This window comes from Schistocerca serialis, chromosome 3, assembly GCF_023864345.2.
Source record: "Schistocerca serialis cubense isolate TAMUIC-IGC-003099 chromosome 3, iqSchSeri2.2, whole genome shotgun sequence".
Taxonomy (NCBI): domain Eukaryota; kingdom Metazoa; phylum Arthropoda; class Insecta; order Orthoptera; family Acrididae; genus Schistocerca; species Schistocerca serialis.
In genome coordinates this window covers 386,373,823-386,399,550 of record NC_064640.1, presented here as the reverse complement: position 1 = coordinate 386,399,550, position 25,728 = coordinate 386,373,823, and positions in this window count along the sequence as shown.

Here is a 25,728-nt window from a genome sequence, read left to right as displayed (position 1 = left end):
TGTGAGAGAAGAACATTTCAATTAATTTCTGTAGGTTACATTCCAAATCCCCCCCCATGAACCATGGACCTTGCCGTTGGTGGGGAGGCTTGCGTGTCTCAGTGATACAGATAGCCGTACCGTAGGTGCAACCACAACAGAGGGGTATCTGTTGAGAGGCCAGACAAACGTGTGGTTCCTGAAGAGGGGCAGCAGCCTTTTCAGTAGTTGCAGGGGAAACAGTCTGGATGATTGACTGATCTGGCCTTGTAACACTAACCAAAACGGCCTTGCTGTGCTGGTACTGCGAACGGCTGAAAGCAAGGGGAAACTACAGCCGTAATTTTTCCCGAGGGCATGCAGCTTTACTGTATGGCTAAATGATGATGGCGTCCTCTTGGGTAAAATATTCCGGAGGTAAAATAGTCCCCCATTCGGGTCTTTGGCGGGGACTACTCAAGAGGATGTCATTATCAGGAGAAAGAAAACTGGCGTTCTACGGATCGGAGCGTGGAATGTCAGATCCCTTAATCGGGCAGGTAGGTTAGAAAATTTAAAAAAGGGAAATGGATAGGTTAAAGTTAGATATAGTGGGAATTAGTGAAGTTCGGTGGCAGGAGGAACAAGACTTCTGGTCAGGTAACTTCAGGGTTATAAACACAAAATCAAATAGGGGTAATGCAGGAGTAGGTTTGATAATGAATAGGAAAATAGGAATGCGGGTAAGCTACTACAAACAGCATAGTGAACGCATTATTGTGGCCAAGATAGATACAAAGCCCACGCCTACGGCAGTAGTACAAGTTTATATGCCGACTAGCTCTGCAGATGACGAACAAATTGAAGAAATGTATGATGAAATAAAAGAAATTATTCAGATAATGAAGGGAGACGAAAATTTAATAGTCATGGGTGACTGGAATTCGTCAGTAGGAATAAGGAGAGAAGGAAACATAGTAGGTGAATATGGGTTGGGGCTAAGAAATGAAAGAGGAAGCCGCCTGGTAGAATTTTGCACAGAGCATAACTTAATCATAGCTAACAATTGGTTCAAGAATCATGAAAGAAGGTTGTATACATGGAAGAAGCCTGGAGATACTGACAGGTTTCAGATAGATTATATAATGGTAAAACAGAGATTTAGGAACCAGGTTTTAAATTGTAAGACATTTCCAGGGGCAGATGTGGACTCTGACCACAATCTGTTGGTTATGAACTGTAGATTAAAACTGAAGAAACTACATAAAAGTGGTAATTTAAGGAGATGGGACCTGGATAAACTGACTAAACCAGAGGTTGTACAGAGTTTCAGGGAGAGCATAAGGGAACAATTGACAAGGAGGGGGGAAAGAAATACAGTCAATGAAGAATGGCTAGCTTTGAGGGATGAAGTAGTGAAGGCAGCAGAGGATCAAGTAGGTAAAAAGACGAGGTCTAGTAGAAATACTTGGGTAACAGAAGAAATATTGAATTTAGTTGATGAAAGGAGAAAATATAAAAATGCAGTAAATGAAGCAGGCAAAAGGGAATACAAACGTCTCAAAAATGAGATCGACAGGAAGTGCAAAATGGCTAAGCAGGGATGGCTAGAGGACAAATGTAAGGATGTAGAGGCTTATCTCACTAGGGGTAAGATAGATACTGCCTACAGGAAAATTAAAGAGACCTTTGAAGAAAAGAGAACCACTTGTATGAATATCAAGAGCTCAGATGGAAACCCAGTTCTAAGCAAAGAAGGGAAAGCAGAAAGGTGGAAGGAGTATATAGAGGGTCTATACAAGGGCGATGTACTTGAGGACAATATTATGGAAATGGAAGAGGATGTAGATGAAGATGAAATGGGAGATATGATACTGCGTGAAGAGTTTGACAGAGCACTGAAAGACCTGAGTCGAAACAAGTCCCCGGGAGTAGACAACATTCCATTAGAACTACTGACAGCCTTGGGAGAACCAGTCCTGACAAAACTCTACCATCTGGTGAGCAAGATGTATGAGACAGGCGAAATACCCTCAGACTTCAAGAACAATATAATAATTTCAATCCGAAAGAAAGCAAGTGTTGACAGATGTGAAAATTACCGAGCTATCAGTTTAATAAGTCACAGCTGCAAAATACTAACGCGAATTCTTTACAGACGAATGGAAAAACTAGTAGAAGCCGACCTCGGGGAAGATCAGTTTGGATTCCGTAGAAATATCGGGACACGTGAGGCAATACTGACTTTACGACTTATCTTAGAAGCTAGATTACGGAAATGCAAACCTACGTTTCTAGCATTTGTAGACTTAGAGAAAGCTTTTGACAATGTTGACTGGAATACACTCTTTCAAATTCTAAAGGTGGCAGGGGTAAAATACAGGGAGCGAAAGGCTATTTACAATTTGTACAGAAACTAGATGGCAGTTATAAGAGTCGAGGGGCATGAAACGGAAGCAGTGGTTGGGAAGGTAGTGAGACAGGGTTGTAGCCTCTCCCCGATGTTATTCAATCGGTATATTGAGCAAGCAGTAAAGGAATAAAAAGAAAAATTCGGAGTAGGTATTAAAATCCATGGAGAAGAAATAAAAACTTTGCGGTTTGCCGATGACATTGTAATTCTGTCAGAGACAGCAAAGGACTTGGAAGGGCAGCTGAACGGAATGGACAGTGTCTTGAAAGGAGGGTATAAGATGAACATCAACAAAAGTAAAACGAGGATAATGGAATGTAGTCGAATTAAGTCGGGTGATGCTGAGGGAATTAGATTAGAAAATGAGACACTTAAAGTAGTAAAGGAGTTTTGCTATTTGGGGTGCAAAATAACTGATGATGGTCGAAGTAGAGAGGATATAAAATGTAGACTGGCAATGGCAAGGAAAGCATTTCTGAAGAAGAGAAATTTGTTAACATCGAGTATAGATTTAAGTGTCAGGAAGTCGTTTCTGAAAGTATTTGTATGGAGTGTAGCTATGTGTGGAAGTGAAACATGGACGATAAATAATTTGGACAAGAAGAGAATAGAAGCATTTGAAATGTGGTGCTACAGAGGAATGTTGAAGATTAGATGGGCAGATCACATAACTAATGAGGAAGTACTGAATAGGATAGGGGAGAAGAGAAGTTTGTGGCACAACTTGACTAGAAGAAGGAATCGGTTGGTAGGACATGTTCTGAGGCATCAAGAGATCAGCAATTTGGTATTGGAGGGCAGCGTGGAGGGTAAAAATCGTAGAGGGAGACCAAGAGATGAATACACCAAACAGATACAGAAGGATGTACGTTACAGTAGGTCCTGGGAGATGAAGAAGCTTGCACAGGATAGAGTAGCATGGAGAGCTACATCAAACCAGTCTCAGGACTAAAGACCACAACAACAACACATTCCAAATGTAAAAATTATGCGGAAGGCTATGGTAAAGTGGTACTTTTGAATATTCTGGCCCAAAATCCATTCTTTACGTCTGTGACATCACGTGAACGAGTTCAATGACCTATTGACGTCATCACTCTTACGAATGTTGCAACAAGCTTATCAGTGTAACGTGGTGTTATTTCTGTAAGTGACATCATCATCCTTATTAGTGACATCATGAAACCCCATTTCCAACCACCTCTCCCTATTTTCCAGCCAATCAAATCAAAGTATTAAAATGAGCCCTCTGCCAGGCATTTAAATATGACTTGCAGAGTATCCATGTAGATGTAGAAACCGCCAATAAAACTCCAAGATGTCGGAACCAGCCCAAGTGTATTTGTGGGAAATTAAAAACCCTCTCTCTATCCCCTCCTTTCTCACTATCTCTAGTATTAAAATGAAACAGGAAATCAAAACATCTGAGACGGCGAAACTAGCTCAATTATGCTTTTTGCTCCACAGTCCTCTCCTCCTCTTTCCACGTTGGTCACAGTGAAATATCAAAACCATGGTGTGAAGTTACATCAATGCTGTGAATGTCAAACATATTTGCATACCTGTGTCATAAATTAAAGTGCTATGTAAAACTGCCATCAGGTGCCATTATTTCTTTACTGAGACCAGGTACCATTATTTCCGTGGAAGTCAAAGATATTCAGATAAAACTGAGTAAAAACACATATAAATGCGCACACACACACACACACACACACACACACACACACACACACACACACACACATACACCACACACACACACACACACTCATACACACTCTGCATAACGTAGCACCTCGCTTCTCTCTCCCACATTGAGAGACTAGTATTTTACCAGCCATTAAAATGAAACAGCCAGTTATGAGGGTAAGACAACTATTATCCGCAAAGTAGTTATAAAATTTTATTGTAATCAAATAGGAAACTTACAAGAATATTTTTCGACGTAGTTTCCTTGCGTTTCAACGCACTTGGTTAATCGTACAAGCTTCCTGATGCCCTCATGAAAGAAGGTTCTCGGTTGAGCTGGAATGCACCGTTTCTTTCACTGCTTCGTCCGAGGCAAATCGACAGCCCCTTAATTCCTGTTTGAGTGGACCAAACAAGTGCTAGTCAGAAGGGGCAAGATCGGGACTACATGGAGGATGATCCAGTACTTCAAATTTGAGTTTCTGGAGAGTTTAAGCAGTGTAGGCAGCAGTATGCGGACGGGCATTGTCGTGCAACAACGTAACACCTTTTGACAGCAACCGTCGGCGGTTGCTTCGAATTGCAGGCTTTAGCCTGGCAGTAAACATCTCACTGTAACGTAAACTGTTTATTGTTGTGCTCCTTTCCCCATAACGTTCCAGTACTGGACCTTGTGCGTCCCAAAAAACCGTAAGCATCAGTTTTCCTGCGGAGGGTTCGGTCTTGAACTTTATCTTGCACGGAGAATTTGGATGTTCCCATTCCATACTCTGCCGTTTATTCTCCGGCTCGTAATGACGGAAAAACAATCAAATGGCTCTGAGCACTATGGGACGTAACATCTGAGGTCATCAGTCCCCTAGAACTTAGAACTACTTAAACCTAACTAACCCAAGGACATTACATACATCCATGCCCCAGGCAGGATTCGAACCTGCGACCGTAGCGATGGCGCGCTTCCAGACTGTAGCGCCTAGAACCGCTCGGCCACCCCGGCCGGCTCGTAATAATGGATCCATGTTTCGTCACCAGTAATGATCCTGTCTAAGAAGTTGTCCCCTTCGTTACCATAGCGATCCAAATGCTTTTTGCAGATGTCCAAGCACGTTTGTTTACGCAACTGTGTGAATTTTTTGGGACCCGTCTTGCACAAACTTTATGTAACCCAAGAGTGTAGTGGATGATTTCGTAGGCAGAACCGTGAGTGATTTGCAGACGATGTGGCACTTCGTCAATAGTTAATCGTCTGTCTAAGAGAATCATTTCACATGAACGCTCAATGGTTTCTTCATTTGTGGCGGTAAACGGTCGTCCGGCTCCTTCATCGTACATAACACTTGTGCGACGATTTCGGAATTTTTTAATCCATTCGTAGACACTTCGTTGTGGCAAAACACTGTTACCGTACTGAACCGAAAGCCTTCAATGAATTTCGGTCCCTGATACGCCTTCCGACCACAAAAAACGGCTCACTGAACGTTGCTCTTCTTTGGTGCAAATAGACAGCGGAGCAGCCATGATTAACAGCACGGCAGCGATAACGAAACTAACCTAGCAGTTAGAGAATTGTAAAGAGATAACAACAAATAAACAAAGCATGCGACATCAACGTAAATTGACAGTACTACCAAAATAAACAAAAATATAACTAAATAGGGGATAATAATTGACTTACCCTCTTACAATGCAGCCCCATCACGTCTGTGCTCAAGAATATCCAAATTATTTATCGAAAATTTACATTCGAGATATTTCCACACCTAAAATACGTCATCAAAACATGCACACACTTTAAAAAATAATTGAACTACCTAAAATAATATCAAAAATATTGCCAGCTATATTTTCATTACTGACCACTAAAGTCATTTATGGACTGGCTCGTCATCCTTATCCGTGAATTTCATTGGAAGATACATAGCATTCAGTATGGAGTACTAGGATGAATATAAATCATACTCTCCATAAATAGTTGAAAATAAACGTTCATTTACACAATGTAATTAATGATTTAGTAATATGTAATTATTGTCAAAAATGAGTTTTACTTTAAATAATATTCAAATTTCAAAAACGCGAGGAGAAAAGATCAACTGCTGATTGATAACCCTCTTGCTTGTCTTCGCCAACACATGGCTGCACTGGTAAACAGTCAAAGCCTGATTTCTATACTGTTGTGTAAGACTCAACAGAGGCTCTCATTAATTATTTAACACATCTGTGATACTTGTCAAATGTCACAGTATTCTTTCCAAATGTAAGAATATCTGCAATAATGCATCATCAACGCAAAATAGTGCAACAATTACGTATCAACGTTTGAGTATCTACACGTCAAATACCATGAGATTATATTTCACACGTATCCAACGGATTGGTATCTAAAACATAATTGTTAACTCTAAATTACGCCATTTCCATGTCTGAACGCATGTGGTTGAGGAAAAATAATGGCGCAAATTACTAATGAAAATATTTTTGGCGTTAGACAGTTGACATTTAAAGTTCGGCCTAAGAGATCGAAACTAACGTGACCAGCCTAAAATGCTTGGAAACCAGCAAAAAACAGACATTCTGAATATAATTATTTGGTCACACTCTTGTTGAAACAGCCCATTTTTCACCACCAATTTAGGATGAAGGGGAAGATTACGTATCAGGAGAAAAATATTATTGATGACTTTGATCGGACATATCGCAAATGATTGGACCTAGACAAGGTTCAGTACGTAACGAACAGCTAAAAAAGGAACTAAGGCATTCTAAAACGTATTTCAACTGGAATTCAGGCTCTCTAAAACGTTTACAGATTGTATTTCCTACACTACTATTAAATAAAGTCTACATGTAATAGAAATCCACGATGCTCACACAAAATAAACAAACACTATTTGAGAAGGAAGGAAGAAGGTGTTTTATTAAGATGCATCACTTTAAACTGCAGAAGGGCTTCTTTGGTTATACACACAAATACAACACAGCCATAGGTGGGGATAGAGATATAACATCTCCAAAGACAAAGACAGAGTCAATATCTCGAAAGAAAATTCTTTGATAAAACTATTTGTCGTTTATTGAGTACGAATACAAACATATACACGTGGAGCGCGCGCCCGCGCGAGCACACACACACACACACACACACACACACACACACACACACAGGTCGCTTATCGTAATATGCAAGTGTAATTACAGACCTCTATGTAAATTGCAGTGAAATGAAATTGTGTTATTTATCGAAATAGGTAAGATTCTGAAAACTTTGCAAGCAGAGCGGACTTTCAAATCAACTATTTCCACATCTAGAGTGTCTGTATTACTTATTAAAATACACACAGCTGCATGCTTACAGTAACAAATAATTATAATGTACCTCTACGAAAATTCCAGAAAAATAAATTGCTTTATTTCTCGAAATAGATAGAATAAGATTTCTGATACTATATAGGCCCAATGGTCCTCCAAATTAAGTATTTACACGTCTAAATTGTCTGCATTACTTATTACAACGGACGCAGCTTTCATAATGCACTACTGATAAAAACATTTAGCTTCAGCAGCACTTGTTGACCATAAAAGTTTTTACAAGCTCCATGGATCTTCAAATTAAATATGTCTGGATCTAAATTGTCTGTATAACTTACTAAAATATACACAGCTTATATAGTAGATGGGACTGACGAATGGAAGTTCCTCTGACCACGTTATGAGTCTGTAGCCCACAGGTGACGATTATGGAGATTGATGATGCCAGTTCTGATAAAGATTGCTTCGTCTATAAAGAAGACTGATGACAGAAAAACCATAATTATGATGGTCTGGTGCAAAAACCATCGACAAAATCCTTCCCTTAGAAGGAAACCCACTGCTGATAAGATAGGCTAAACACGGTTGGCGATGGCGTATTTGTTGCTGTTAGAAGTAGTTTAACTTGTCGCGAAATTGGAGTAGATACTTCCTGTGAGTTAGTATGGGCAGAGGTCATTGTTGGAAACCGGAATAAAATAATAATTGGATCCTTTTACAGACCTCCCAGTTCAGATGATACAGTTGCTGAAAGGTTCAAAGAAAACTTGGGTTTGATTTCAAAAACGTACCCGACTCATATGATAATAGTTGGTGGTGCCTTTAATTTACCCTCGATATGTTGGCGAAAATACATGTTTAATTCCGGAGGTACGCATAAAATATCATCAGAAATTGTGCTAAATGTATTCTCTGAAAATTATTTCGAACTGTTAGTTCATGAGCCCACGCGAATAGTAAACGGTTGTGAAAACACACTTTAGCTCTTAGAAACAAATAATCCTGATTTAATAACCAGCATCAAAACCGATATAGGGATTAATGAACACAGGGTTGTCGTAGCGAGATTGAATATTGTAATCCCTAAATACTCGAAAAATAAGCGAAAAATATACCTATTCAAAAAAGCAGATAAAAATTCACTTGACCCCTTCCTGAGAGACAATCTCCACTCATTCCAAATTAATAATGTAAGTGTAGACGAGATGTGGCTTAAATTCAGAGGAATAGTATCGGCAGCAATTGAGAGGTCTATACCAAATAAACTAACAAACGACAGAGCTGATCCTCCTTGGTACACAAAACTTGTTAGAACACTGTAGCAGAAACAACGAAACAAACATCCCAAATTTAAACAGACGCAAAATCCTCAAGATTGGCGATCCTTTACAGAAGCTCGAAACTTAGCGCAGACTTCAGTGCGAGACGCCTATAACAGTTTCCACAACGAAACTTTCTCTCTAAACCTGGCAGAAAATCCAAAGAGATTCTGGTCGTATGTGAAGTATGTTAGCGGCAAGAAACAATCAATGCCTTCTCTGCGCGATAACAATGGAGATACTATCGAAGACAGTGCTGCCAAAGCAGATTTACTAAACACAGCCTTCCGAAATGCCTTCACAAAAGAAGACGAATTAAATATTCCAGAATTCGAATCGAGAACAGCTGCCATCATGAGTAACGAAGAAGTAAATATCCTCAGAGTAGTAAAGCAACTCAAATCACTTAATAAAAGTAAGTCTTCTGGTCCATACTGTATACTAATTAGGTTCCTTTCGGAGTATGCTGATGCATTAGCTCCATACCTAACAATCATATACAACCGTTCGCTCGACGAAAGATCCATACCCAAAGAATGGAAAGTTGCACAGGTCATACGATTATTCAAGAAAGGTAGTAGGAGTAATCCACCAAATTACGGGCTAATACCGTTAACGTTAATATGCAGCAGGATTTTAGAACATATATTGTGTTCGAAGATTATGAATTACCTCGAACGAAACGGTCTATTGACACACAGTCGACATGGGTTTAGGAAACATCGTTCCTGTGACACACAACTAGCTCTTTATTCACATGAAATGCTGAGTGCTATTGAGAAGGGATTTCAGATCGATTCCGTATTCCTGGATTTCTGGAAGGCTTTTGACACTGTACCACACAAGCGGCTCGTAGTAAAATTGCGTGCTTATGGAATATCGTCTCAGTTATGTGACTGGATTTGCGATTTCCTGTCAGAGAGGTCACAGTTCGTAGTAATTGACGGAAAGTCATCGTGTAAAACAGAAGTGATTTCTGGCGTTCCCCAAGGTAGTGTTATAGGCCCTTTGCTGTTCATTATCTATATAAACGATTTGGGAGACAATCTGAGCAGCCGTCTTCGGTTGTTTGCAGATGACACTGTCGTTTATCGGCTAATAAAGTCATCAGAAGATCAAAACAAACTGCAAAACGATTTAGAAAAAATATCTGAATGGTGCGAAAAGTGGCAGTTGACCCTAAATAACGAAAAGTGTGAGGTCATGCACATGAGTGCTAAAAGGAACTCGTTAAGCTTCGGTTACACGATAAATCAGTCTAATCTAAAAGCCGTAAATTCAACTAAATACCTGGGTATTACAATTACGAACAACTTAAACTGGAAGGAACACATAGAAAATGTTGTGGGGAAGGCTAACCAAAGGCTGTGTTTTATTGGCAAGACACTTAGAAAATGTAACAGGTCTACTAAGAAGACTGCCTACGCTACGCTTGTCCGTCCTCTTTTGGAATACTGCTGCGCGGTGTGGAATCCTTACCAGGTAGGACTGACGGAATACATCGAAAAAGTTCAAAGAAAGGCAGCGTGTTTTGTTTTATCGCGAAATATGGGAGAGAGTGTCACAGAAATGATACAGGATTTGGGCTGGACATCATTAAAAGAAAGGCGTTTTTCGTTGCGATGGAATCTTCTCACGAAATTCCAATCACCAACTTTCTCCTCCGAATAGGAAAATATTTTGTTGACACCGACCTACATAGAGCGGAACGATCACCACGATAAAATAAGGGAAATCATAGCTTGTACGGAAAGTTGTGGGTGTTCATTCTTTCCGCGCGCTGTACGAGATTGGAATAATAGAGAATTGTGAAGGTGGTTTCATGAACCCTCTGCCAGGCACTTAAATGTGATTTGCAGAGTATCCATGCAGATGTAGATGTGGATTATCCCTGAAATCGTTGCAGGTTATATGGAAAGTAGCGGTTGTCATGCAGAATACACATAATCGGACTCTGGCTTAGACCATGTTGGCCGGCCGAAGTGGCCGTGCGGTTCTAGGCGCTGCAGTCTGGAAGCGAGCGACCGCTACGGTCGCAGGTTCGAATCCTGCCTCGGGAATGGATGTGTGTGATGTCCTTAGGTTAGTTAGGTTTAATTAGTTCTAAGTCCTAGGCGACTGATGACCTCAGAAGTTAAGTCGCATAGCGCTCAGAGCCATTTGAACCATTAGACCATGTTGGTGTGCCACTTGCCTGCAGCTTGTACTAGGGTTCGTCTTAATATCCTGTAGGTCCCGTTCCTCCAATCTGGTCTACCCAAGTCTGCCGTCTCCTTGCACGTTCGTTCAAAAAGGGTTCAAATGGCTCTGAGGGCTATGGGACTCAACATCTGAGGTCATCATTCCCCTAGAACTTAGAACTACTTAAACCTAACTAACCTAAGGACACCAAACACATCCATGCCCGAGGCAGGACTCGAACCTACGACCGTAGCAGCCACGCGGTTCCGGAATGAAGCGCCTAGAACCGCACGGCCACAGCGGCCGGCCTGCACGTTCGTCTGTCTGAAGGCACGCATGATCACACAAACGTTCAAAAAAGGTTTGAAATGTTATGTGAAGTGCTTGGTGTCTGTGAGGGTACTTGTTTTGATATACCCAAGCTGTCTTCCGACCATTTGCATCTGCTTGGCCGTGTATAGAAATCATGTCCTCTTGTTCCCGTCATGAATACCGGACCATTCTACTGTTTACAGTTCGCTGCGTCAATCACACAGCCTGCAACACACAAGGAACACACGGAACATGGTCAGAGGAGCTTTCATTCGTCCGCGCCATCTATTGTGGCAACGATGCATTTCCTGACACATATTCATAGGTCCTTTTCTCCTTCATTTCTAGTCAGGAATCCGTCCTTGCAGCTTGTCAGTTTTTTTAATGTTCTCCCTGTATATCTATAGCGTGTTAAGCATATAAGTGTAGATGTTGAGATCATTGGTACATTAACATGTATCCAGTTCAGTGTGATAGTTGTTTTTTTTTCTCTGCATCTATCTGTCTTCCTGCAAACACGTCACATAATTATTACTTGATGTTTTTTGCATGCTAGCAACTGCACCATTAAGTGGACTACGCCTGTCACTATATACTAACCATTTTGCGTCCAGGTGTCCACTCTTCACCACCTGATCTGCTGACGAGGGGAAAGTAAGCATTAATGGCTTGCTCTTTCCGCATGTAGTTGGAGGTACTATCCAATCTAAAAACACATTGCCGTTAATAGATGTAATTATTAGACTGCAAATGAAGTAAATACTCCACCAGCATGAACAGTCCCCTGCTGGCATGGAGGGTCCATGGGTCCATGGATTCATGAGGTTGTCTCCATACCTGTACACGTTCATTCGCTCGAAACAATCTGAAACGAGACTCGTCCGACTAGGCAACATGTTTGCAGTCATCAACAGTCCAATGTCGGTGTTGGCGGACCTAGGCGATGCGTAAGGCTTTGAGTCGTGGGGTCATCAAGGGTACACAAGTGGGCCTTCGGCTACGAAAGCCCATATCTATGATTTTTGTTGAATAGTTCGCTAACTGACGCTTGTTGATGGCCCAGCATTGAAATCCGAGCGATTGGCGGAAGGGTTGCACTTCTGTTACGTTGAACGACTCACTTCAGTCGTCGTTGCTCTCGTTCTTGAAGAATTTTTTTTTCCGGCCTGAGTGATGTCAGAGATTTGATGTTTTACTGGATTCCTGATATTCACGGTACACTCATGAAAAGGTTGCATGGGAAAATCCCCACACTTCGGCGATACCTCGGATATGCTGTGTCCCATCGCTCTTGCGCCGACTAGAACACCACGTTCAGACTCACTTAAATCTTGATAGCCTGCCATTGTAGCAGCAGTAGTCGGTCTAACAACTGCACCAGACACTTTTTGTCTTATATAGGCGTTTCCGACCGCAGCGCCGTGTTCTGCTTGTTTACATGGCTCTGTATTTGAATACGCATGACTTTACCACTTTCTTTGGCGCTTTGCAACGATGATAACAGGTTAAGCTCCAATCTCATCTCGAATGCAGAGTGTTTCTGGAAAAGACGTAGGCTGCAGTATAGTTTGTTCCATAGATATTTGTCTGTAATGGAGAAGATTTACTGTTAAGCAGTGGTACAGCCAACATATTGAACAAATTCGGTGTGTTACTGCAGTAATGAAATGATGACATTTGAGAAACGGTATTGAGGAAGGAAGCCAGCACCCAGGAAACCGAATAAGTAAACAGTGTGTGTGAAAATTATGTAGGCTATGTAGTCACATCCAGCCTAACTGAGCATAGGAAAGGCTGATGTGATGAAATAAACGAATGTTACACACCTACTCTACTCTTGCATTCATAATCAACTCGAGTCGCCAGGAGTTTTTTTTGTTTTCGCCGTGTTGAACTATATCACCATGGTAAAGATATGGCGGAACTTACGACTAGATTAATTATTGTATAATCTGAGGTGCAAATATTTTTAAAATTTTTGCAATGCTTTTAGACAAGAGATAGATTTCCAGGATGCTGTAACAGTTTATTCTTTCCGATTTAGATGCCAATTTGAAGTTATATCGAGATCTTTTACTATTTTTTGATAGGATGCTTGGATACCAGTAAGAAGTGTTCACGAAAATTTGAACTGATCAACTTTCGGTGTGATGTGAGGATGACCTGTTTAGTTTAAGGTCAAGGTTTTTTGCTTATCGAAATACTGAATACAGGTCATCAGTCATACATGAAAAGGTAGCAAAAAACTTATTAGGAGTTGCGCCGAGATATAACTGTATGTCGTCAACATGTAAATGGTACTTACAGTAATGTAGCACAAATGATACATCAAAGATGTACCCCAGGGGACTCCACAGATCACATGTTTCTATTACAGCTTCACTCATCCATTGACGACGTACTGATAGTCATTATTGAGGTAACTGTCGAACTACAATATTGCACTGTTTGGCAAAGAGAGCAGTTAAATTTTGATAATTAATGTATTGAAATCAAGCACTGCTGAAATGGTCGCTTCACTCCTGTCCGTGGCATGTCTGAGTCGTCGATCACTTTGACTAATGCAGTAGAAAACAGTGAAACATAATTGTAAGAAACCATGTCAAAAGCCATGGCTTACTAAACGGATAAAAATATCTTGTAAACAAAAAAGGGAAATATATCTTATAGCTAGGAGGAGTAATGATCCTGAAACAGTGAAACATAAAAACTACTGCACTGTATTAAGAAAAGTTATTAAAAAGTCCAGAAATATGTGCATTGTGTCTGAGATTAACACATCTGATAATAAAATTAAAACAATTTGGAATATTGTTAAAAGGGAAACAGAGCAACTGAGAGCACAGGAAGACTGTATGTCTATCAAACACAATGAAAAGTCTGTTAACAAGAAGTCAGAAGTAGAATACATATTTTAATAATCATTTTATGTTTAAGAGAAAATAGGATCCAGCTATTCATTAGAAAATGCAAGGCGGTGTATGGAAGAGGCAATACCTATGCAATTTGATAAAATTGAAATTCAACTCACCTCTCCTACTGAAATTAGGAAAATAATAAATTCACTCAAAGGTAAAAGCTCACATGGAATTGCTGGCATTTCCAACAGAGTACTAAAAGCTTGTTCCCAACAAATAAGTAGGATTCTCAGCCACATATGAAGTAGTGCATTTTTCCAGATACACTGAAATACGCTATTATTAAATCATTACATAAAAAAGGGGATAGGTCGGATGCTAACAACTACCTCCGATGTCACTTCCGACAGCTCTATCCTAAATTCTTGAAAAAGTAATGTATTCAAGAGTAGCATCACATATTTGTAAAAATGAAGTGCTAACACAATGTCAATTTGGTTTCCAGAAAGGCTTTTCAACAGAAAATGCTATATACGCTTTCACTGATCAAATATTAAATGCAATGAATAACCGAACATCACCCATTGGGCTATTTTGTGATCTTTCATAGGCTTTTGATTGTGTGAATCATGAAAATTTTCTAGGTATGCTTAAGTATTGCGGTATGAGTGGGACAATGCAGGAATGGTATAATTCATACTTAACTGGAAGAATGCAGAAGGTTGAAATTAACAGTACAGACAGTCTGCAAAAACCAGCAGAGTCCTCTAACTGGGGAGGTATCAAGAACGGTGCCCCACAAGATTCAGTCTTGGGTCCCTTATTTTTCTTGATATATATCGATGACTCGGCACTCTGTATTCATCAAGATGCAAAGCTAGTTCTTTTTGATGATACAGGTATAGTAATCACACCCAACAAGCAAGAATCAGCTGAAGAAATTGCAAATAATGTCTTTCAAAAAATTATTAAGTGGTTCTCTGCAAATTGACTGTCACCAAATTTAGAGAAAACACAGTTTATACAATTTTGTACAGTAAATGGCATAACACCATTGATAAGTATAGATTATGAACGGAAGTTGGTTGCTAAGGCAGAATACTCAAAATTTCTGTGTGTGTGCATCGATGAGAAATTGAATTGGAAGAAACACATCCATGATCTGCTGAAACGGTAAGGTTCAGCTACTTATACTATTAGGTTTATTGCAAATCTTGGTGATAAACATATCAGTAAATTAGCCTACTATACCTATTTTCATTCACTGCCTCCATATGGCATCATAGTTTGGGGGCAATTCGTCATTAAGAGGGAAAGTATTGATTGCACAGAAGTGTGTAATCAGAATAATAACTGGAGCTCACCCAAGATCACCTTGCAGACATTTATTTAAGGAACTCAGGATGTTGATAGTACCTTTGCAATGTATATTATATATATTCACTTATGAAATTTGTCATTAATAACCCATCACAATTCAAAAATAACAGCGAAATGCATAGCTACAAAACTAGAAGAAATGATGATCTTCACTATTCTGGATTAAATCTCACTTTGGCACAGAAAGGGTCGAATTATGCTGCCACAAAAATTTTTGGTCATTTGCCAAATAGTATTAAAAGTCTCACATGTATCCAAGTAACATTTAAAAGCAAATTTAAAGAATTTCTGAATGACAACTCCTTCTAGTCAATAGGCGAATTCTTAGACATGAAGCAGTAAAAAATAAATAAATAAATAAAAAATAAAAAGAAAAATATTACTTTGTGTAAAGAAAACTTATTTTAAAGCAACATGTTCCATATCATTAAGAAATGTCGTATTCAATGTCTATGGAACAAAATTAATGTATATATGTATGCATGTAGCTGTGCTATGGTATTTTCAGACACTCGGCTGACGTTTATAGTGGATGTTATACGTTTTGAGATAACTTCCTAATAAGCGGTATATGCACTTGGAAAAGACAAAACGTGGATATTGTTCGTCATTTTTGGTGTATCTTACTGCAGTAATCCAAGACCAAAGCCATAGTGCTCATATTAGTAAGTGATGTCAAGAGTGACAGAACCGGATGGCCTTGCAGACTACGCCAAAAATGGTGAACGAAAGGTTGGGCTAGAAGAATGAATGGGAATCCATTAGAAAAAAATATGAAGGTCGCTAACGGACGCTTGTATGGCGGCGAATGATTCGAAGATATCCGATGCGAATCCGAAGCGTGAGGGTATTTTCATTTACAGTATTCAGCTGGCCAGAGGAAACGAGATGTTAGCATAAGGTTCTTGATTACCAGACTTTGCGCCAGTGCCCTGCGTTAAGGCCCAAACTTCTCAGAGTGTACCATAGCGTGAGAGCATGTGGGGCTGATCATGGTGATTAGTTTATCAGAGGGGGACATTTACCGCGGTAGCGTTTTGGTACTTTTAGAGAGGAATGAGCTATGAGGTCTCACTGGATTTCACCCTCCCACTTATGCGCTAATGACCATAGCAGTTTTGCGCCCTAAAACCACACCCTCCCACTTCTGCCATGAAAACAACAGAAACAAGTATTACGCTATACACACACTAATATCAGTAACCTGCAGAAGACAGCTACGTTTAAGGCACCAGACATAAAAAATCTATCCAAGTGGTGTCAATCAGAGACACACAAATTGATCGCCAGTATCCTGCAAATGAGTTCCGCTGATAACGAGCAACATTTATATGTTAAAGTGAGACTACTGTTTGCTTGAACGCATTAAGTAATGAAAGACGTCTTGCAACTTTACCACTGACATCGCTCATGATGCTGCAAGTCAAATGTAGATCAGCATAAGCCATGAAAGAGGCATAATCTCTAAAGCATGGTACAGAGTTAGTAAGTCACTGTGACTGGCTATTCATATCAGTTCGTTTTTCATACCATAGTTTTACAAGTTCGTGAAACGCATAATATAAAAATTTTCGATTTCAGAATAACAATGATAATCATAATAAAGTGAAACATAAAATGTTTCTGTACAGTCCCAAAAGCTGCAAATGTTGAATTCTAAAGCGCAGTACAGGCAGTTTTTCTCAATGTTACCTACTCAGACCTTAAGATGACTTTTAAATTGCACAAAATTGTTTTTTGTTCTATACATATAGACATTGTATTTTATTACATTATGACCTAATTATAACGAAAACTAAAGAAACATTTTTAAATTAAACTTCAGTGTGACTCTTTTGACAACGTGCATTTCCAATATGCTTGAAATTGGAATATAATTAGGAAGTAACGTGTGTTACAGGGCAAAACAGGGAGGATCGTGGACTGGTATAAATATGGTATGTCACCATGCCCAGGATCTTTTGTAAATACCTTTAAAACGGTGGTGTCCTACTTACTGATGGATATAATAACTATTTTCCTCATGTAATACCTCTTTTACTTGTCGCAACTGATAGTTTTCGTGCTCGATAGAACGGAGTGCCAAGTAGAACGTGACGGTATAATGTGAGCATGATATGAATTAATCGGGCTTAATGTAATTTAATTTTGAATGCATTGGGTTTTTTAATATGCCATAAAAGCAAAATAGGACATATTACTCACGTAGACCAGTATGGTATTAAGTTTTCATATTTGTCCAAGTCGAAAAAAGTCGTTGGAGAAAAAATTGTTTATATCTGGTTTTATGACACTGTCCTACTTCCAGATAGACGCATGAGGTACTTGTTGCAACATTTCTGCCTATAATAGCAGGATTAACTCTTGGTAGTTTAGTGCATTTAAAACTGACCTTTCCGTTTACAGGTCTGTTGATGTGCGACACTAACAGAAAAGGTTTATTTCGACCAACTCTTTCGTACGAGAAAGTTATTGATAGACAGTTAACTGTTAAATAGTTTATGTGCTGCAGATACTGCAAGGAGATCTAATCCCTACATAGTTTTCTCCTAAAATGTGTCAAGTGCATGTAGCGATTGAACAAAAGAAGGAACGAAATGCTTTTTGTAAGATACTTTTCTTGGAAATGTGGCCGCAGTGGAATTGAAAGTAATCTTTTGAATCTGTATTGAACGTATTGGTGTTAGATGCAGAACATAATTACAGTCAAGCCAATCTGGGTGGTGAGGTGGAGATCACAGAGCGAGATTCGTGGAAACACTCTCGAGGGAAATTGCATCGGAATCGGAAACGGAAATAAAATTTGCGAGCGGCAGTTGCGATGCGTCGATACGGTGACAAGATGGCACGCGATAGAACTACAGCAGGTGCGCCGCCCCGTGGCCCAGTGTGTGAATTCGTGTTTGTATATATATTAACTATTTTTTGTTTCACACAAGCAAATAACTACAAAGTCATTTTGAATTTTTATGGACTTATAGCGTTATAGACGTCTTGTAACAACATTATATATTTAGTAACCTAAAACGCTGCTACATTCAAAGGCATTTTAATAAGATGATATTTTTTCGTGCTACAAGCTTATTTTGCCCATGTACAACGCATTAGACAGCGACAGTATTAACGATGTGTTATGGGAATAAATTGATAATGGCCATGGAGCCCGGGTAAGCTCATACCGCCAGAATATAGCAGCGCTTTGGATTACTATACATACAATATCTCTACAAGAATATTACACAGTCAGCTTGGACATTATAGTTCACGTATAGTCTTTTCCATATGTATATTAGATGACAATACACAGATAATTAAAAGAACAACAGAAAATTGTTACTCCAAAGACAATGCACACGTTGTTAATACAAAACATATCAGGGTTAAAACAAATACATATTTCTGACAACATAACTCTTATTAGTAGACCCAAGATAGGGTATTAAGGAAAAAAAGTAAAAGTCTGCTGTGTAAGCCACTACATCGTCTTTCAGCACACTGACATTGTGAGTTATTCACTCTAAGAATATTGTAAAAGCATACAAAGTGATAGGGATTGACCTATCATTTTAAATGAATTTTAAATAGTCTCCTACTCGAGTAGAGAAGATGGCGCTGATATAATATGTGGATGAGTTCGTCCGATGAGGTTTCATCACATTGGCAAATTGAAATCTCAGACAGATCTACGTTGAAACTAGACTTCGTAAACAATCGCGATTTAATTGTATGAAGATAATGATGGTTATAGTATTTATGGGTCTTATAAAATTGAAATACCACACTATTTTTAAAATAAAGGACTGTATACAGACATAAGACTGCCCTCTTATGGATTTAATAGTGTTCCATTCCTTTAGCCATAGATGGATTGGGAAACTGCAAGTTTTCTTGCCGAAACAGATGTAGTATAATTGTTTTCCTGGTTCGTGATGCTTCTTTTTCTAACTGGTCTGACATTTAAGTAAGCGTAACAGCGGCACATGATCTCAAACCTATGAATCTAATGACCAGTCCTGTTCGTCTTTCTTGTGGATATTTGCCTATTATAAATGTGATACTTTTACAGGTTCATTGACTTCATTACAAGTAACCTATAATTTTTAGAAACCTCTTATAGTAATTGTTATTAACGTATTGAATTTGGAATGTGATTTTAAGTTGGTATGTGATATTTAGATGGTATTAGATTATTCTATTTGAGCTACTATTAGATCCGAAGCTTTTATTCGATTTGAAACTTGTAACCAATTGAAGGAGTACTAAATTAGAAGTTACCGCAAGCCACACTGTACGATGCGTGGCTGATGGTACCATGTACCACTACCAGTCATTTTCTTTCCTTTTCCACACGCAAACAGAGGGTGGGAAAAACGTCTATATGCCTCCATACGAGCCATAATTTCTCTTATCTTTGTGGTACTTACGCGAAATGTACCTTCGGCCACTAGTTTATTCTTCATATCATAATTTCAAAACATGACACTCAGCACAGTGAATAAAGAAGCAGCAGTTTTAGCTGCCGAGAATTCTTCCGGGTTGTATGGCCGTGGTCCATGGATCTCTTCTATCCCTAACGTTTCGTTCAAAGCTACGTTGGACATCTTCGGAGGTGCTCCTGGTTGTGCTGAGTCTTGCTGACTGACGAGTCTGACGTCGAAGAACGGCCTAAATACGGTGGAAAATGGGCGTCGTCAGGATTTCACGTGATAGCAGACATAAAACTTGTCAAGGATAAAATATAACTATCGATCATAGTAAGTCAAAGATAAAAACATCACATCGATTCTGTAACGCCACTGTCCATATCTTAGGAAAGAGAACTATTTTTAACTGCACAATACTGAACTAATCAGACAATATTACATTATACTCAACTCGCACTGAATTTATTCTTCAGCAATGGACAGTATACTATGTTCAGCATTCCTTGTATGAGAAACGACAGGGAGGAGGGAGGTGTGTGTGTGTATGGGGGGGGGGGGAGCATAACAAGAAAAAAGCACTCTAAAAGTACATAACTGAAAGTAGTCACGTTGTTTGTTAAATATACATACAGTATCTATTTACTCTCAAAACACAGTTTGCCAGTTAAGTACATGCATACAGTAAACAATTTCATATCTGCATATGTGGATGCACATTTAAATTTCTTCACTTTTCTTGATTTGTCTTGAATATCTGTGCCTTCGTCATTGCACATTTTCTCAAAATTATTTAGGAGAATTTTTGATGTACATACAGATATATATTCTAATTTACATAATAGTGTTATACAGCAAACATTTACACTTTGCATCAATGACTGCAGAGTTAATTAGTCTTCTGAAGCTTAGATTGTGAGCAATTGACAGCTGCTTTCCATATGCAGGTACTTTTGCAGTAGCAAAGATACCTTGTGCGAAACCAGTGCTACAATACAGACTGCTTCCTCAGACGGCAAGGTTAGTCGACTTCTGTTCAACTCTTTTACAAAATCATAAGAAGAGTCCGTTTCGATTTCTTCATCTAACTGCAACCATGCAGTGCATGTATCACACTTACACTTCTGTAAAGCTTTCATAACAGCATAACCTCCAATGTAAGTTAAAATAGTCAAACTATCAGAGGGTATGTCATCTGGTGTAAAGCTTAAATTCATGAGGTCTGAAAACGTATGTAAATCAACACTTTCATCTTTACACTGATGAACAGGAATTAAGGATTTCAGATGTACATTTCCAATTATTGCATGAGATAATCAACAAAATCATAGGGGGAGGGGAGTGTGAAGGGACAACAGTGTGGGTGAGGAGGGAGTGGCGAGTGAGGAGGGGGAGAAATCTGGCAACAGTGCACATTACGCCATAAGGGGTGGAAGTGGAGGTGAAAAAAGTCGATTTCTCAGACTTTATTCATTCAGTATATGTGAATGAGAGCACTTGGTGACTTGCAACAAAATTTACACACAACTTCAAACCTTTACAAAACTTTTTCTTCCTGATATCCCCCACAAAATGATGAAAGGAAAAAAGTTTTCATTTACTGCAATTTGGCCGTTTGTGCAGTAAAACTGCAACATGAAACATGACGTTTCAATTTATTACTTCTTTACTACTAACGGTAAGCGTGACTCATTTTGCAGAAAGTATTCAAAATATCACAGAATGGACCTGCAAAAATCTATCATTGTATGACACATAGTTCAGGAGGTATGCCATAAACGCTGAGATCTGCCGCGTTATCCATGACGTTTAGATTTAGTACTTCTTTGCTACTAACACTATTCGCAAAACGTTTCGCAAACAGAATTCGTATATGCGGCTGAATGTATATACATGATTATATCACTGTACAACACATACTTCAGGAACTATAATCTCATAAACACTGAAATGCCAGAAGATGAAGCTGTATGGCGAAGTTAGTTAGAGATACAGGTGAAATATGTGTACAAATATGTGTGAAATACGATAAAAATATATTAAATATTATCGCAGCAGCACATGAGTAGCACTGTGGTGTAGTGGTTATGATTCTCAACTATTGTATGGTGGGTCTTCAGTTCAACACTCACCTCGACTGTATAACTTAACTTTCTATATTCGATTCAAGTACATTCTCGAAGTACTCACACATGTCAAGAATCTTTGTACTGGAATGTTCTGTAGCCGTACATATACTACAAGTGTTCTAGCCGGAGGCAATTCGCTCCGTACTCTTGTATATGCAAGTGCTGAATAAACCCTCGTTAAGTGAAGTTAGTGTTCGTTATTCATGTAATTACACCTTCTTCTACGTGACATTATTCTGGTGGAGACGCTGGGTATTGGAAATTAGGATAGCGCACAGTATCGAAAACACACTGGCTTCCATCAAGCCCCGACAGAGCCACCTTTTACGTGGCGAGAAACCCGAGATCGAGCCATATTCAACAGATCGCAATGTATCGTAGACGGAAGAAGAAGAGGACGTTACGATGACAGCAACTGTGTGCCACCACATGAGACGTCCTTGCGGGTTCTCTGGTGACGATGGCCAAGATCCAAACAAGTGGCTTAATTTATATGAGCGTATAGCCAAGTTTAACGAATGGGATGACACCGTGTGTTTGGCTAACGTATTTTTCTACTTGGAGGGCACTGCCAAGCAATGGTATGAGAACAACGAGGAGAAGTTCACAAGCTGGGAAGTATTCGAGGCGGAACTGCGCAAATATTTCGGCCATACACAGAGACGTCTTGGAGCTGTGTAAAATAGTGGATCGTAGAATGAAGGGTGTTGCTGAGGACATGTATCAAGTCCTACTCATGAAGGAGGTTTCGACAGCAGACGACTTCATAAAATGATGCCAGTATATCGAGACAATGCATCAAAAAAGAATTACACGTAAAAAGTTTGAACGGCTTCCAAACGTCGTATCGATATCTGTGATGGAGGAAGGAACTGATTTCACAAGTACTCTTCGTCAGATAGTGAGAGAGGAAGTTCAGAAGGCCCTTGGATTGCACGACAAGCAAAAAACCGAGACGCTTCAAGAGGTCATAAGGGAGGAAGTAGAACAGACATTGAATCCAATCTCTCGTCCTTCATTTCCCTTTAAAACGGTGAAAAAGTCGAGACCCAGGTGGAGTTACGTTCCTATAATGCCCCATGAGGAACCTGTTTGAGCACGAAGGAAACACGTCTGGGGGACCCAGGATAACCAACCAGTATGTTTCCACTGTGGACGACAGGGACATGTGGTGCGCTATTGTCGAGAAAGGCGAAGGATATTTGACGACGCCCACGCAAGAAGACAGCAGACCGACATTAGCCAACGCCAACTCCGGGACGACGAAGATGAACAAGAATATGTGAGTGCAGCACGACGAAGGTCACCATAGCCGCGAGCTAGCCGCTGCAGAGGACGCTCCCCAACGCGCCGATCAAGGTCTCCATCGCCGTTCAGAAGCTCCAACCGATCACCTAGCTGCCCCACCATTGAAAACTAAAGGGTTGCGACCTTCCTTGGAGGTGAGGCCGCCGAAGAGAAAAATCCTCCGTGGTCGATCACTACAAAAATGATAGGAAACTACGTCAATATCTTCATGGATGGCCGACCAGCCCAAGCTCTTGTGGACTCTGGAGCATCATATTCAGTCATTACGGAGAAGCACCGTCGCCAGTTTCAGAAAACCGTATTCGTCGACCAAAAAAAAAAAAAAAAAAAAAAAGAAAAAAAAATCTCTGCTGAAGGTGGCTAATGGGAAATATGTAAAACCTACAGGAAGATGTGTCATTCGTGTGGGTATAAGTAGCCATACACAGCCCTTAGAATTCATCGTCTTACAAGCGTGTAGTCATGACGTCATTCTCGGATGGCCCTTTTTGAAAGCTTCTCAGGCAATTACAGATTGTAGACGCTCGAAGATTATGCTAGACGAGATGAGACACTGTGGACAGGAAGATGCGTATCCGAGTGTGTGGAGACTATGTGTGCTGGATGAAGTGATCATTCCTGAAGTCAGCGCTAGAAAGGTAACTGTCACATTTCATGGCACGGATCAACCCATCGATCTTGTAGAAGGAGAAGCATACCACTGAAGAACAACTGAGTCATCCCAGCCTCTGTCGTCTCATTTAAGAACGGATTCGGTGAACTGTGGATAGCTAACTGTTGCCGAGAACCGCAGATCCTTCCAAGACGCATGTGCATAGCAAACACGGAGCCGTTAATTGAAGAACAGCTGAGCGTCATAGAAACCTCCCATGCCGAGTCTGTTTGCGAAATCAGCGCTACTACTACGAGACAAGATCTAGCTCGACTATCACCAAAACTCACTAAGTAACAACAGAAGAAGCTACTTTCCATTCTACAAGAGTTCTCTGAATGTTTCAATACACAAAATGGCTCTGAGCACTATGGGACTTAACATCTTAGGTCATCAGTCCCCTAGAACTTAGAACTACCTAAACCTAACTAACCTAAGGACATCACACACATCCATGCCCGAGGCAGGATTCGAACCTGCGACCGTAGCAGTCGCGCGGCTCCGGACTGAGCGCCTAGAACCGCTAGACCACCGCGGCCGGCGTTTCAATACACAGGTGAAGAGCAAATTAGACGAATCGACGGTGAAGCACCGGGTTAGCACTGGAGACCATCAACCAATAAACCAGAGAGCATACCGGGTGTCAGCAACGGAACGTCGAATAATTCGCGACGAGGTAGAGAAAATGATGAAGAATGACATCATTCAACCTTCGCTGAGCCCCTGGCCATCACTAGTGGTCCTTGTCAGGAAGAAGAAGGCAGTTGGCCCTTTTGTGTTGATTACAGGAAGCTTAATAAGATAACTAAAAAGGACGTTTACCCTCTTCTAAGAATTGACGATACGCTGGATTGTCTGAAGGGGGCTAAGTTTTTCTCAATCATGGACATCTACTCGGGATACTGGCAAATCGTAGTAGATGAGGCTGATCGTGAGAAAACTGCATTCATTAGCCCTGAGGGCCTGTATGAATTTAAGGTACTGCCGTTTGGTTTGTGTAATGCACCAGCAACTTTTGAACGGATGATGGGTAATCTACTAAGGCACTTGAAGTGAGCGATGTGTCTTTGTTGTTTAAATGACATTATAGTGTTCTCAGAGACATTTGATGAACATATATTAAGACTGAGGGTCATTCCTAAGTGTCTCCAACAAGGTGGACTGAAACTTAATCCAAGAAAGTGTCTATTTGGAGCAAAAGAAATCAACATACTTGGACACCTTGTGCCAAACGAAGGTGTGCGGCCAGACCCAGAAAAGGTGCGATCTATAACGGAGTTTCCTATTCCTAAAAGTATTAGAGATGTGAGAAGCTTCCTCGGATTATATTCTTATTACCGTCGTTTTATCAAAGACTTTTGTATCAGAGCCAGGCCACTCCAAGAGTTGTTAAAAGCTGATGCTAAATTTATCTGGGGTGGTGCTCAACAAGATTCTTTCGATGTGTTGCGAAAAGCTCTGACGACTGACCCTGTACTTGGTCTGTATGATGACAGAGCACCTACAGAGCTACACACCGATGCCAGCGGGTATGGGATCGGTGCTGTTCTGGTGCAAATCTCGGATGGAAAAGAGTAGGTTATAGCCTAAGCTTCTAGGACACTTGCAAAAGCCGAGAGAAACTACTCAACTGCAGAAAGAGAATGTCTTGCTGTGATCTGGGTCATGCGCAAATTTTGACAGTATCTCTATGGAAGGCCATTCACAATTGTTACAGACCATCATTCAGTTTGTTGGTTGACAGGTCTTAATGATCCAACCTGACGACTCACCAGGTGGACACTGCGTTTTCAACA